This window comes from Triticum dicoccoides, chromosome 6B, assembly GCF_002162155.2.
Source record: "Triticum dicoccoides isolate Atlit2015 ecotype Zavitan chromosome 6B, WEW_v2.0, whole genome shotgun sequence".
In the NCBI taxonomy this organism is placed as follows: Eukaryota; Viridiplantae; Streptophyta; class Magnoliopsida; order Poales; family Poaceae; genus Triticum; species Triticum dicoccoides.
This window is the reverse complement of record NC_041391.1, coordinates 31,619,747-31,633,711: the sequence shown is the minus strand read 5'-3', so window position 1 is coordinate 31,633,711 and position 13,965 is coordinate 31,619,747. Positions and strand designations below refer to the sequence as shown.

Sequence of the window (13,965 nt, the reverse complement as noted above, 5' to 3'; positions counted from 1 at the left end):
CGACAGCGACTGGCGCGGCGGTGGGTGCTCCCTGTAGCACCCGGAATCGAGGAGGCGACCCCTCTTATTTGACGGCGGCAGACTCCATGGGCGTGGGGGTGACTCGGAGTCCGGATCTCAAGGTGTTGACTGCCTTTCTAAGGTTGGTGACGGTATCTGTTGGGGAACGTAGCAGAAATTCAAAATTTTCCTACGTGTCACCAAGATCTATCTATGGAGAAACCAGCAATGAGGGGAAGAAGAGTGCATCTACATACCCTTGTAGATCGCTAAGCGGAAGCGTTCAAAAGAACGGGGTTGAAGGAGTCGTACTCGTCGTGATCCAAATCACCGAAGATCCTAGTGCCGAACGGACGGCACCTCCGCGTTCAACACACGTACAGCCCGGTGACGTCTCCCACGCCTTGATCCAGCAAGGAGAGAGGGAGAGGTTGAGGAAGACTCCGTCCAGCAGCAGCACAACGGCGTGGTGGTGATGGAGGAGCGTGGCTATCCTGCAGGGCTTCGCCAAGCACCGTGGGAGAGGAGGAGTAAGAGAGGTAGGGCTGCGCCCAGAGGGAGAGGTTCTCGTGTGTTGGGCAGCCCCAAAACCCCCACTATTTATAGGAGGAGGGGAGGGGGCTGCGCCCCCTCTAGGGTTCCCTCCCCAGGGGTGGCGGCAGCCCCCAGATGGCATCTGGTGGCGGCCAGAAGGGGGAGAGGGGGGAGGCGCACCTAGGCTGGGCCTTAGGGCCCATCTGCCCTAGGGTTTGCCCCCCTTCCCCACTTCCCTGCGCCTTGGGCCCTGTGGGGGGGGGGGGGCGCACCAGCCCACCTGGGGCTGGTCCCCTCCCACACTTGGCCCATGCAGCCCTCCAGGGTTGGTGGCCCCATTTGGTGGACCCCCAGGACCCTCCCGGTGGTCCCGGTACGTTACCGGAAAAACCCGAAACTTTTCCGGTGACCAAAACAGGACTTCCCATATATAAATGTTTACCTTCGGACCATTCCGGAACTCCTCGTGACGTCCGGGATCTCATCCGGTACTCCTAACAACATTCAGTAACCACATACAAACTTCCTTTATAACCTTAGCGTCATCGAACCTTAAGTGTGTAGACCCTACGGGTTCGGGAGACATGTAGACATGACCGAGACGTTCTCCGGTCAATAACCAACAGCGGGATCTGGATACCCATGTTGGCTCCCACATGTTACACGATGATCTCATCGGATGAACCTCGATGTCAAGGACTCAATCAATCCCGTATACAATTCCCTTTGTCTAAGGGTATTGTACTTGCCCGAGATTCGATCGTCGGTATACCGATACCTTGTTCAATCTTGTTACCGGCAAGTCTCTTTACTCGTTCCGTAACACATCATCCCGTGATCAACCCCTTGGTCACATTGTGCACATTATGATGATGTCCTACCGAGTGGGCCCAGAGATACCTCTCCGTTTACACGGAGTGACAAATCCCAGTCTCGATTCGTGCCAACCCAACAGACACTTTCGGAGATACCTGTAGTGCACCTTTATAGCCACCCAGTTATGTTGTGACGTTTGGTACACCCAAAGCATTCCTACGGTATCCGGGAGTTGCACAATCTCATGGTCTAAGGAAAAGATACTTGACATTAGAAAAGCTTTAGCATACGAACTACACGATCTCTGTGCTAGGCTTAGGATTGGGTCTTGTCCATCACATCATTCTCCTAATGATGTGATCCCGTTATCAACGACATCCAATGTCCATGGTCAGGAAACCGTAACCATCTATTGATCAACGAGCTAGACAACTAGAGGCTTACTAGGGACATGGTGTTGTCTATATATCCACACATGTATCTGAGTTTTCTATCAATACAATTATAGCATGGATAATAAATGATTATCATGAACAAGGAAATATAATAATAACAAATTTATTATTGCCTCTAGGGCATATTTCCAACAGTCTCCCACTTGCACTAGAGTCAATAATCTAGCTCACATCGCCATGTGATTAACACTCACAGGTCACATCGCCATGTGACCAACATCAAAAGAGTTTACTAGTGTCACTAAACTAGTTCACATCATCATGTGATTAAGACTCAATGAGTTCTGGGGTTTGATCATGTTTTGCTTGTCAGAGAGGTTTTAGTCAACGGGTCTGAACCTTTCAGATCCGTGTGTGCTTTGCAAATTTCTAGGTCATATTGTAAACGCTGCTTCCACGCTCCACTTGGAACTATTCCAAATGGTTGCTCCACTATACGTATCCGGTTTGCTACTCAGAGTCACTCGGATAGGTGTTAAAGCTTGCATCGACGTAACCCTTTACGCCGAACTCTTTATCACCTCCATAATCGAGAAACATGTCCTTATTACTTCAAGAACAATTTTGACCGCTGTCCAATGATCCATTCCTGGATCATTCTTGTACCCCTTGACTGACTCATGGCAAGGCACACTTCCGGTGCGGCACACAGAATAGCATACTATAGAGCCTACGTCTGAAACATAGGGGACGACCTTCTTCTTTTCTCTCATTTCTGCCATGGTCGAGCTTTAAGTCTTAACTTCATACCTTACATCTCAGGAAAGAACTCCTTCCTTGACTGATCCATCTTGAACACCTTCAAGATCACGTTAAGGTATATGCTCATTTGTAAGTACCATTAAGTGGTTTTTGATCTATCCTCATAGATCTTGATGCTCAATGTTCAAGTAGCTTAAACCAGGTTTTCACTTGAAAAACACTTTTCAAATAACCCTATATGCTTTACGGAAAATTCTACATCATTTCTGATCAACAATATGTCAACAACATATACTCATCAGAAATTCTATAGTGCTCCCACTCACTTCTTTGGAAATACAAATTTCTCATAAACTTTGTATAAACAAAAATCTTTGATCATCTTGTCAAAGTACATATTCCAACTCCGAGATGCTTACTCCAGTCCTTAGAAGGATCGCTGGAGCTAGCATACCTTTTAGCATACTTAGGATCGACAAAACCTTTCTAATTGTATCACATACAACCTTTCCTTACGAAAACTGGTAAGGAAACTCGTTTTTGACATCCATCTGCCAGATTTCATAAATGCAGCTAATGCTAACATGATTCCGACGGACTTAAGCATCGCTACGGATGAGAAAATCTCATCGTAGTCAACTCCTTGAACTTGTGAAAAACTCTTCGCCACAAGTCAAGCTGCATAGACGGTGACATTACCGTCCACGTTCGTCTTCTTCTTAAAGATCCATTTATCTCGGATTTCATGGCTTCTAACCACTTGTCGGAATATGGGCCCACCATCGCTTCTCCATAGCTCATAGGTTCATTGTTGTCTAGCAACATGACCTTCAAGACAGGATTACTGTACCACTCTAAAGTAGTACGCATTCTTGTCACCCTACGAGGTACGGTAGTGACTTGATCCGAAGTTTCATGATCACTATCATAAGCTTCTACTTCAATTGGTGTAGGTGCCACAGGAACAACTTCCTGTGCGTTGCTACACACTGGTTGAAGTGATGGTTCAATAACCTCATCAAGTCTCCACCATCCTCCCACTCAACTTTTCGAGACATACTTTTCCTCGAGAAAGGACCCGATTCAAGAAACAATCCCTATTGCTTTCGGATCTGAATTAGGAGGTATACCCAACTGTTTTGGGTGTCCTATGAAGATGCATTTTATCCGCTTTGGGTTCGAGCTTATCAACCTGAAACTTTTTCACATAAGCGTCGCAGCCCCAAACTTTTAAGAAATGACAACTTAGGTTTTTCTAAACCATAGTTCATATGGTGTCATCTCAATGGAATTACGTGGTGCCCTATTTGAATGTGGTTGTCTCTAATGCCTAACCCGTGAACGGTAGTGGTAATTCGATAAGAGATATCATGGTACGCACCATATCCAAAAGGGTGCAACTATGTTGTTCGGACACACCATCACACTGTGGTGTTCCAGGCGGTATTAATTGTGAAACAATTTTCACAATGTCTTAATTGCGTGCCAAAGCTCGGAACTCAGATACCCATCTCTATGATCATATCATAGACATTTTATCCTCTCGTCACGATGATCTTTAACTTCACTCTGAAATTACTTGAACCATTCAATAATTCAGACTTGTGTTTCATCAAGTAAATATACTCAACATCTACTCGAATCATCTGTGAAGTAAGAATATAACGATATTCACTGCATGCCTCAGCACTCATTGGACTACACACATCAAAATGTGTTACTTCCAACAAGTTTCTATCTTGTTCCATCTTACTGAAACCGAGGCTTTTCAGTCATCTTGCCCATCTGGTATGATTTGCATATCTCAAGTGATTCAAAATCAAGTGAGTCCAAACGATCCATCTGCATGGAGTTTCTTCATGCGTTTACACCAATAGACATGGTTCGCATGTCTCAAACTTTTCAAAAACGAGTGAGTCCAAAGATCCATCAACATGGAGCTTCTTCATGCGTTTTATACCAATATGACTTACATGGCAGTGCCACAAGTAAGTGATACTATCATTACTATCTTATATCTTTTGGCATGAAAATGTGTATCACTACGATAGAGATTCAATAAACCATTCCTTTAGATGCAAGACCATTGAAGTTATTATTTAAATAAATAGAGTAACCATTATTCTCTTTAAATGAATAACCGTATTGCGATAGACATAATTCAATCATGTCTATGCTCAACGCAAACACACAATGACAATTATTCAGGTTTAATACTAATCTTGATGTAAGAGGGAGCGTGCGATGTTTGATCACATCAAACTTGGAAACACTTCCAACACATATCGTCAGCTCACCTTTAGCTAGTCTCCGTTCATTCCGTAGCTCTTTTATTTCGAGTTACTAACACTTAGCAACCGAACCGGTATCTTATTACCCTGGTGCTACTAGGAGTACTAGTAAAGTACACATTAACATAATGTATATCCAATATACTTCTATCGACCTTGCCAGCCTTCTCATCTACCAAGTATCCAGGGTAATCCTGCTCCAGTGGTTGTTCCCCTTATTACAGAAGCACTTAGTCTCGGGTTTGGGTTCAACCTTGGGTTTCGTCACTAGAGCAGCAGCTGATTTGCCGTTTCATGAAGTATCCCTTCTTTCCCTTGCCCTTCTTGAGACTACTGGTTTCACCAACCATCAACAATTGATGCTCCTTCTTTATTTCTACTTTCGCGGTGTCAAACATCGCGAATACCTCAAGGATCATCATATCTATCCCTGATATGTTATAGTTCATCACGAAGCTCTAACTGCTTGGTGGCAATGACTTTAGAGAAACATCACTTTCTTATCTGGAAGATCAACTCCCACTCGATTCAAGTGATTGTTGTACTCAGTCAATCTGAGCACAAGCTCAATGATTGAGCTTTTCTCTGTTAGTTTGCAGGCTAAGAAAATCGTCGGAGGTCTTATACCTCTTGACGTGGGCACAAGCCTGAAATCCCAATTTCAGCCCTCGAAACATCTCACATGTTCCGCGACGTTTTGAAAACATCTTTGGTGCCTTAACTCTAAACCGTTTAATTGAACTATCACGTAGTTATCAAAACGTGTATGTCTGATGTTCGCAACATCCACAAACGACGTTTGGGGTTCAGCACACTGAGCGGTGCATTAAGGACATAAGCTTTCTACTGTCCACATAATCGCTACTGTCAACTTTCAACTATATTTTCTCTAGGAACATATCTAAACAGTGGAACTAAAGCGCGAGCTTACGACATAATTTGCAAAGATCTTTTGACTATGTTTAGGATAATTAAGTTCATCTTATGAACTCCCACTCAGATAGACATCCCTCTGGTCATCTAAGTGATTACATGATCCGAGTCAACTAGGCCGTGTCCGATCATCACGTGAGATGGACTAGTCATCATCGGTGAACATCTTCATGTTGATCGTATCTACTATACGACTCATGCTCGACCTTTCGGTCTCTGTGTTCTGAGGCCATGTCTGTACATGCTAGGCTCGTCAAGTTAACCCTAAGTGTTTCGCGTGTGTAAATCTGTCTTACACCCGTTGTATGTGAACGTAAGAATCCATCACACCCGATCATCACGTGGTGCTTAGAAGCGACGAACTTTAGCAACGGTGCACAGTTAGGGGAGAACACTTCTTGAAATTGTTGTAAGGGATCATCTTATTTACTACCGTCGTTCTAAGTAAACAAGATGCATAAACATGATAAACATCACATGCAATCAAATTGTGACATGATATGGCCAATATCATTTTGCTCCTTTTGATCTCCATCTTCGGGGCTCCATGATCATCATCGTCACCGGCATGACACCATGATCTCCATCATCATGATCTCCATCATCGTGTCTTCATGAAGTTGTCTCGCCAACTATTACTTCTACTACTATGGCTACCGGTTAGCAATAAAGTAAAGTAATTACATGGCGTTGTTCAATGACACGCAGGTCATACAATAAATTAAGACAACTCCTATGGCTCCTGCCGGTTGTCATACTCATCGACATGCAAGTCGTGATTCCTATTACAAGAACATGATCAATCTCATACATCACATATCATTCATCACATTCTTCTTGGACATATCACATCACTAGCATACCCTGCAAAAACAAGTTAGACGTCCTCTAATTGTTGTTGCATGTTTTACGTGGCTGCTATGGGTTTCTAGCAAGAACGTTTCTTACCTATGCAAAACCACAACGTGATATGCCAATTGCTATTTACCCTTCATAAGGACCCTTTTCATCGAATCCGTTCCGACTAAAGTGGGAGAGACTGGCACCCGCTAGCCACCTTATGCACCAAGTGCATGTCAATCGGTGGAACCTGTCTCACGTAAGAGTACGTGTAAGGTCGGTCCGGGCCGCTTCATCCCACAATACCGTCGAAACAAGATTGGACTAGTAACGGTAAGCATATTGAATAAAATCAACGCCCACAACTACTTTGTGTTCTACTCGTGCAAAGAATCTACACAATAGACCTGGCTCATGATGCCACTGTTGGGGAACGTAGCAGAAATTCAAAATTTTCCTACGTGTCACCAAGATCTATCTATGGAGAAACCAGCAACGAGGGGAAGGAGAGTGCATCTACATACCCTTGTAGATCACTAAGCGGAAGCGTTCAAGAGAATGGGATTGAAGGAGTCGTACTCGTCGTGATCCAAATCACCGGAGATCCTAGTGCCGCACGGACGGCACCTCCGCGTTCAACACACGTACAGCCCGGTGACGTCTCCCACGCCTTGATCCAGCAGGGAGAGAGGGAGAGGTTGAGGAAGACTCCGTCCAGCAGAAGCACAACGGCGTGGTGGTGATGGAGGAGCGTGGCTATCCTGCAGGGCTTCGCCAAGCACCGTGGGAGAGGAGGAGTAAGAGAGGTAGGGCTGCGCCAAGAGGGAGAGGTTCTCGTGTGTTGGGCAGCCCCAAAACCCCCACTATTTATAGGAGGAGGGGAGGGGGCTGCGCCCCCTCTAGGGTTCCCTCCCCAGGGGTGGCGGCAGCCCCCAGATGGCATCTGGTGGCGGCCAGAAGGGGGAGAGGGGGGAGGCGCACCTAGGCTGGGCCTTAGGGCCCATCTGCCCTAGGGTTTGCCCCCCTTCCCCACTTCCCTGCGCCTTGGGCCCTGTGGGGGGGCGCACCAGCCCACCTGGGGCTGGTCCCCTCCCACACTTGGCCCATGCAGCCCTCCAGGGTTGGTGGCCCCACTTGGTGGACCCCCAGGACCCTCCCGGTGGTCCCGGTACGTTACCGGAAAAACCCGAAACTTTTCCGGTGACCAAAACAGGACTTCCCATATATAAATGTTTACCTCCGGACCATTCCGGAACTCCTCGTGACGTCCGGGATCTCATCCGGGACTCCTTACAACATTCAGTAACCACATACAAACTTCCTTTATAACCTTAGCGTCATCGAACCTTAAGTGTGTAGACCCTACGGGTTCGGGAGACATGTAGACATGACCGAGACGTTCTCCGGTCAATAACCAACAGCGGGATCTGGATACCCATGTTGGCTCCCACATGTTACACGATGATCTCATCGGATGAACCTCGATGTCAAGGACTCAATCAATCCCGTATACAATTCCCTTTGTCTAACGGTATTGTACTTGCCCGAGATTTGATCGTCGGTATACCGATACCTTGTTCAATCTTGTTACCGGCAAGTCTCTTTACTCATTCCGTAACACATCATCCCGTGATCAACCCCTTGGTCACATTGTGCACATTATGATGATGTCCTGCCGAGTGGGCCCAGACATACCTCTCCGTTTACACGGAGTGACAAATCCTAGTCTCAATTCGTGCCACCCCAACAGACACTTTCGGAGATACCTGTAGTGCACCTTTATAGCCACCCAGTTATGTTGTGACGTTTGGTACACCCAAAGCATTCCTACGGTATCCGGGAGTTGCACAATCTCATGGTCTAAGGAAAAGATACTTGACATTAGAAAAGCTTTAGCATACGAACTACACGATCTCTATGCTAGGCTTAGGATTGGGTCTTGTCCATCACATCATTTTCCTAATGATGTGATCCCGTTATCAACGACATTCAATGTCCATGGTCAGGAAACCGTAACCATCTATTGATCAACGAGCTAGTCAACTAGAGGCTTACTAGGAACATGGTGTTGTCTATATATCCACACATGTATCTGAGTTTCCTATCAATACAATTATAGCATGGTTAATAAACGATTATCATGACCAAGGAAATATAATAATAACAAATTTATTATTGCCTCTAGGGCATATTTCCAACAGTATCAGACATCCCCTCCAGATTGGGTTCGATGCGGCTCGACAGGTGACACATGCGTCTCTTTCGGAGTTATCGAGCAGTGCCTGTCACCGACATGTGAAGCCTCTGGTGGATGCGCCGCCGGTGGATATTACGCAAGGTGTCTCGTGCGGGGACGTCAGGTCATGCCTGGTACCGGCATGTGCTGCATGGCGGCTCTGGCGGAGGTCTCATGTTTAGCTTGCTGCTGCTGGAACGAAGGTCGTGTCACTGTGGCGGGATGCAGGCGGTATAGGACATCTATCTTCGGGTGTCTTCTCCAGAGGTATCCGGGTATCGAGGCGGCGGTAACCGGATAAGGGTGGTGGTACATACGGCTACAATGGCAACTTTATGCACTCCAGTGGAAACACAAGATCTCTTATCAGGCTATGTCGACGCGCGTCTGCGTCGTTTCCTTGCTGAAGGTGGTGGATTGAAGCTTGGCTTTGTGGATGAGAACCCGGAGTTCAACCTTGTATTGGACTCGCCATCATCAGCGCACGAGGAGTTGTGTGTATTTTGTTTTGATGTCGTGTTTAACATAGTGTTAGTGCCTATCTAGTGGAGTTACTGTCGCGAGGCATGCGGCCTCTGGTTTTCTTGTCGTTTTATTTCCAAATCGATGTTTTTCGTCTGCTGGATTTTGCATTATCAATAATACATGACTACATGCATCGTCCAGATGCAAAGGCTAGCGATTATCCTCCTTTTCGAGAAAAAAATGGTGTAATATACAAAAGAGAAGGCATCGAGTTGGAATGTACATACAAGGTTGCATGCTCATTAAACCCATTAACAGTCGCGGAAGGAGCGCCAGCTCGCGTATGCCACGTCGATGGTGTGGGTTGGGCAGGAAAGATAGAAACCGTGATGAAAATAATAGCGAGAGAAAAAAAGGATCGCGATTGGGCCCTCTCTTCCGCTTCCCTTACCTTCTCCCTCTCCCTCTCCCTCGTCTGCCGCTGCCGCCACCACCACCGGCGACCTCCTCCATGGCTGACACACCACCCCCTTCTCTCCCCCCTTACCTTCTCCTCATCAGCGACCTCCTTCCCTCCCCCTCGCCCCAGATCAAAGAATAGGCCCGGATGCGACGCGGGCTCAGATCCAGCACGCCCACAACACTGCTTTTGCTAGAGGACGCCATGGAAAAGGTGCTCTGGCCCTGGTACTGCAGCCATGGAGAGGTGCCCTCCCATCTTTATGTGCGTGTTTGTTGGATGGTGAGAAAAGATAACTGGATCAAGAGCTACTTCGATGCCATCCTCGACATCGGCAAGTCAGCCGATGGTGATCGCCCCTCCCTGCTTCTCCTCAATCATGCCCACTTCTCCCTGGCTGCCTACTCCGTCAAGGAGATCATCCTCGATGCACAAATCCCAGCCTTTTGGATTTCTCGTTTTTTCTTCCAATTTGACTAAGCTTGTTCTGAGTCTCTTTCTGTGTTTCTCTTCTTATTCTTCAGGGACTGAAGGTGGCGTATAGGACCAAGGAGAGGAGCAGCGGGCCAGGAGGTCTGACCCTCCCCTATGCCCCCATGGCCATGGTTTGTACTTTCTCATGTCAGCTTTTTGAGAGCTCTCTTTTATTCCTGCCGAACTGCACATTAATTTATTTATTTGGATATGCTTAGTGGTCGTTAACAATCAGAAATCTCGAGGTCGCGGCAGAATATGTTTTGCAAAATGCATCAGATAGAGCCCTCAAAGATAAGGACAATAATGCTCAAGGATTTGTTGTGGGTTCTGCAACCTATTTATCTTCTGCTTTTCAATTATATTTTCTGCCATTTACTTTTAGACTCATTCTCATTCTCTATCTAAATATGTAGGGGCAATGAAATCATATTTGTTCTCTGGGGTTATTGTGTGGATGAATTTGATGTTGAGAATGTCCGTTTTGTTGGCGAAAAGGCCCCAGTTATTGGGATATTTCTTTTTTTTAACACAATTATTGGGATATTTCTGAGCACACTGCCAATACACTTTCAAGGTCCTTATTTTAACCATGATTTGCATCATCTCAAAATGCAGGTGTGTACTGGGCATTCTACTTTGTTATTCCTCTTTAATAAGCACAGTATGGTAGTGATGGTTATTGGCCTATGGAAATGAGATTATTGAACTGTTAAGCCAACTGTTTCTTACACGGCTTTCCATCATTGCCAAGCAGAAGTATGCATCTTGCAACATTTCCTTGCTTTTAGAATTGTTTGTACTGGAAAACCAGGACCTAAACTGGTGCTACTGGCCTACCTTTTCTTCAGGGAATGCCCAGCAGACCTGGAAGATGGTATCCGCAGTTTGATTATTGCAGCCCCAATGGTGCTTTGAACGCAGTCAAATGTGCGACCTTTTTTACAAGAAGTATGGGAAAGATTTCGTTGCTGCTGCAGTTGACATATGCCCAAATGTTTGTGTATTTCATTTATTTTTCTGCAAAGCCATTTGTTGTCACTACTGCATGTATTTTATGGTCACTATTGAAATCAACGATGTCCTTCTGAAGGTAATTGAGAAGTTGTCAGTCAATAAGCCGTGTAGGCAATTTAAGTTGGAAGTTCTTAAGGATATAGCAAAGGAGCATCAGATAGATTGGGATAGGAGCGAGGCTGAGCAGGAACTTCTTAAACCTGCTGAAGAGCTGATTTATGTAATACTAAAACTGCAATGCCACATACTTTTGTTTTACATTGTGTATAGTCTTTGAGCTAATAGGCTTTAACTTCTGAGCAGCAAGTATGGAATTTGGCAAGTTATTGTGTCTCTACAAGGCTTCTACTCGCAATGGAGTTGTTTGCAGCATTTTGAAATCAAGTTTCTATATATAATACACACATCGTGTTTGTGATTGCTAGTTCGGTCATCCTTTTGAACAAAAAAGGCACCGGAAGGGGTGGCTTGCTAGCACCGCCCATGAACATCTCAGGCAGAGATATCCGATACAATCTTACGTTTGTTTACATTCTCCATTTAATGATATATGCATGTGTAACTAACCATTTATGTTTGTTTATAAGAATTTTACATGAGTATTCCTACACATAGATGAATATCCTCCTGATGCTAATCAAGGATTCGATATTCCATAAGCTTTGGTTAACTTGTGTGAGTTAATTCTAGGAGAAGATAATTTGCAACAGATCCAATGTTTGTCTCACATATACTAGAAAACTTTCAAGGTAAATATATGATATTTACTACCTTGAGAGTTTTAGATATTCTTCTTTTATCTTCTCATTACAATATTATTATGTGATGCAGGAAGATAATGTGATGAAGTCATACACAGAAGTGTTGATTGTTCCCTTGATCCTTGACAGCGCATCCTCACCTCACAGGACTCGCGGCTCAAGCCGTCGTTGTTGTGCTCCTGCAATTGTCCACTAACAGTATTTATTTTGCTTATTCATTGCGCCACAAGTATCTCTTGAGAAGTATTCTTGTACTCCTGCAATTAAAATTTCTGGATTTAGTGATGGCACCGTCCAAAACAAAGAATTAGTTGTCAGCAATATCCACAGTTTTATTATTAATAGATTTGGGTTTATAGCATGGAAATAACACGTATGGCATTATTGTTCTCTGTTTATGGATCTTGCATTGGTTTGGTTGAATGATTTTGAATTTCCTTTATAGTATATATACATCAGTCAGTCAATTATTTATTAGTGGTAATCCGTAATTGTTACAGCAACATGCTTCATGTAAGGAGATCTTTCCACTCTGAGATCGTGTTTCAATCTTTATTTCCTCTTGCCTCTGTATCCTTGGTCTCTTGATAAGAGGTGTATGAATGTGGTTGAAAAAAATACCAAAAAAGTTTGATTAGTTGTGTGCAGCTATCGGTAGAGTTGTGATATATCTTTAACCATTGTCACTTGTCTACACTGTCAGCGCGTTAACAACTACGGAAGCTTGATTAGTGCGCCCAATAACGCCTCAAGAGGCGCCACCAGGTGGCGCCCCAACAACTAGTGTGTCACCAAATGCAGCATATATACGGGTGGTGGCGGTGTTGTGCTGGGAGAGGGTAATTTGTGGACCATGTCACGGGCGCGCTTGAGGCAGTTGTTGTAGGTGGTCGAGGTTGGTTTGGGTTAGCTTCCACGGCTGATGCTTAGAGCATGTACACATGGACTTGTCAAATCTAGCGCCCTACGTTCTCGAACGCGCCCGGGCGCCTTTCCTGATAATGATCCGGCACATCTCAAAATCCTCTTTCACAAATGAATATATCAATTATGAAACCTCAAATCTATAAAATTACATGAAAATTAAAACTAGTCTAAATTTTCGCCACCAGTCGTCCTTGTTGTTCCGGCTCTGTGCATGTCCGGTTGCGGGTTGAACCTTTCACCGGTTGAGCCCTTCATTTTCCTCTTCCACAAATGAGTCCAAGCCTGTCGGGCAGACTCCTCTCGGGAGCGGCGGAGCACAATGCAGACGGCCATCTCCTTCTCAAGGCCGTGTGGGATGAGTTCCTAGTCAACATATATTGGAAGGTGTAGGACTCGGATTCGTTGCACGCCATGTTGAAGAAGGCTGGAGATCACCGGAAGGGAGCTTGGGGGCAGAGTGGAGTGGTTCGGTCTAGGAAGGGGTTGAGGACGAATATATGTGGGGTCAAGGTGGGACAGCGTGGTCCGGATCTGACGTGGCGAACGTGCCCAGGCCACCCCAGATTTGGGCTAGATAAGCGGGGTGCCGATGATCAGCTGAGGCATTTGGGTTTTATCGGGTCGTCTGACCGGACATAGGGAGGGATGTTTGGGGAGCCCTTGTGTAGATGCTCTTAGATTTCCAGGACTTAGAGGATGATGTAGAGCTTCAGCTTATGAAGTCAAACAGACTTCATGACTGGTATTTTAGGTCAGAATAGTTGTGAGAGTATGAGTGGCAGGCTCTTTTGACTGGCGTGTCACTGATTCTTCTAGGAAGATACCAAAAATATCTAGAAGATACCAAAACAAAAGTTGCTCCTACCTTCGAACGGGGTACTTCAGAATACCCCACTTTGCAAACATTTTTTTAGGGGGCAGCTACACGTCGTTACGGAAATTGAAGTGAAATTGAAGAGGGTGGGTCCAAACATTAGATCACACGGTACATGAGAATTTTATAGCTCCGTAGTCCGTACGTGATCATGGTTAATATCAATCCCAAGCATGTCCA

General features: G+C 45.3%; 1 long non-coding RNA gene across 3 annotated transcripts; it reads left to right on the top strand.

Annotated features, from left to right (window-relative positions):
* Positions 1 to 9,699: 9,699 nt before the first annotated feature.
* On the top strand, positions 9,700 to 12,386 carry LOC119321959. 3 transcript variants are annotated; one of them, XR_005155312.1, is made up of 5 exons: positions 9,700 to 10,081; positions 10,266 to 10,337; positions 10,825 to 10,965; positions 11,058 to 11,203; positions 11,300 to 12,386. It is a non-coding gene; the product is annotated as an uncharacterized LOC119321959 (long non-coding RNA). The 3 variants fall into 3 exon arrangements; XR_005155311.1 differs by having other exon boundaries at positions 11,058 to 11,972; positions 12,055 to 12,386; XR_005155310.1 differs by having other exon boundaries at positions 11,058 to 12,386.
* Positions 12,387 to 13,965: the final 1,579 nt, after the last annotated feature.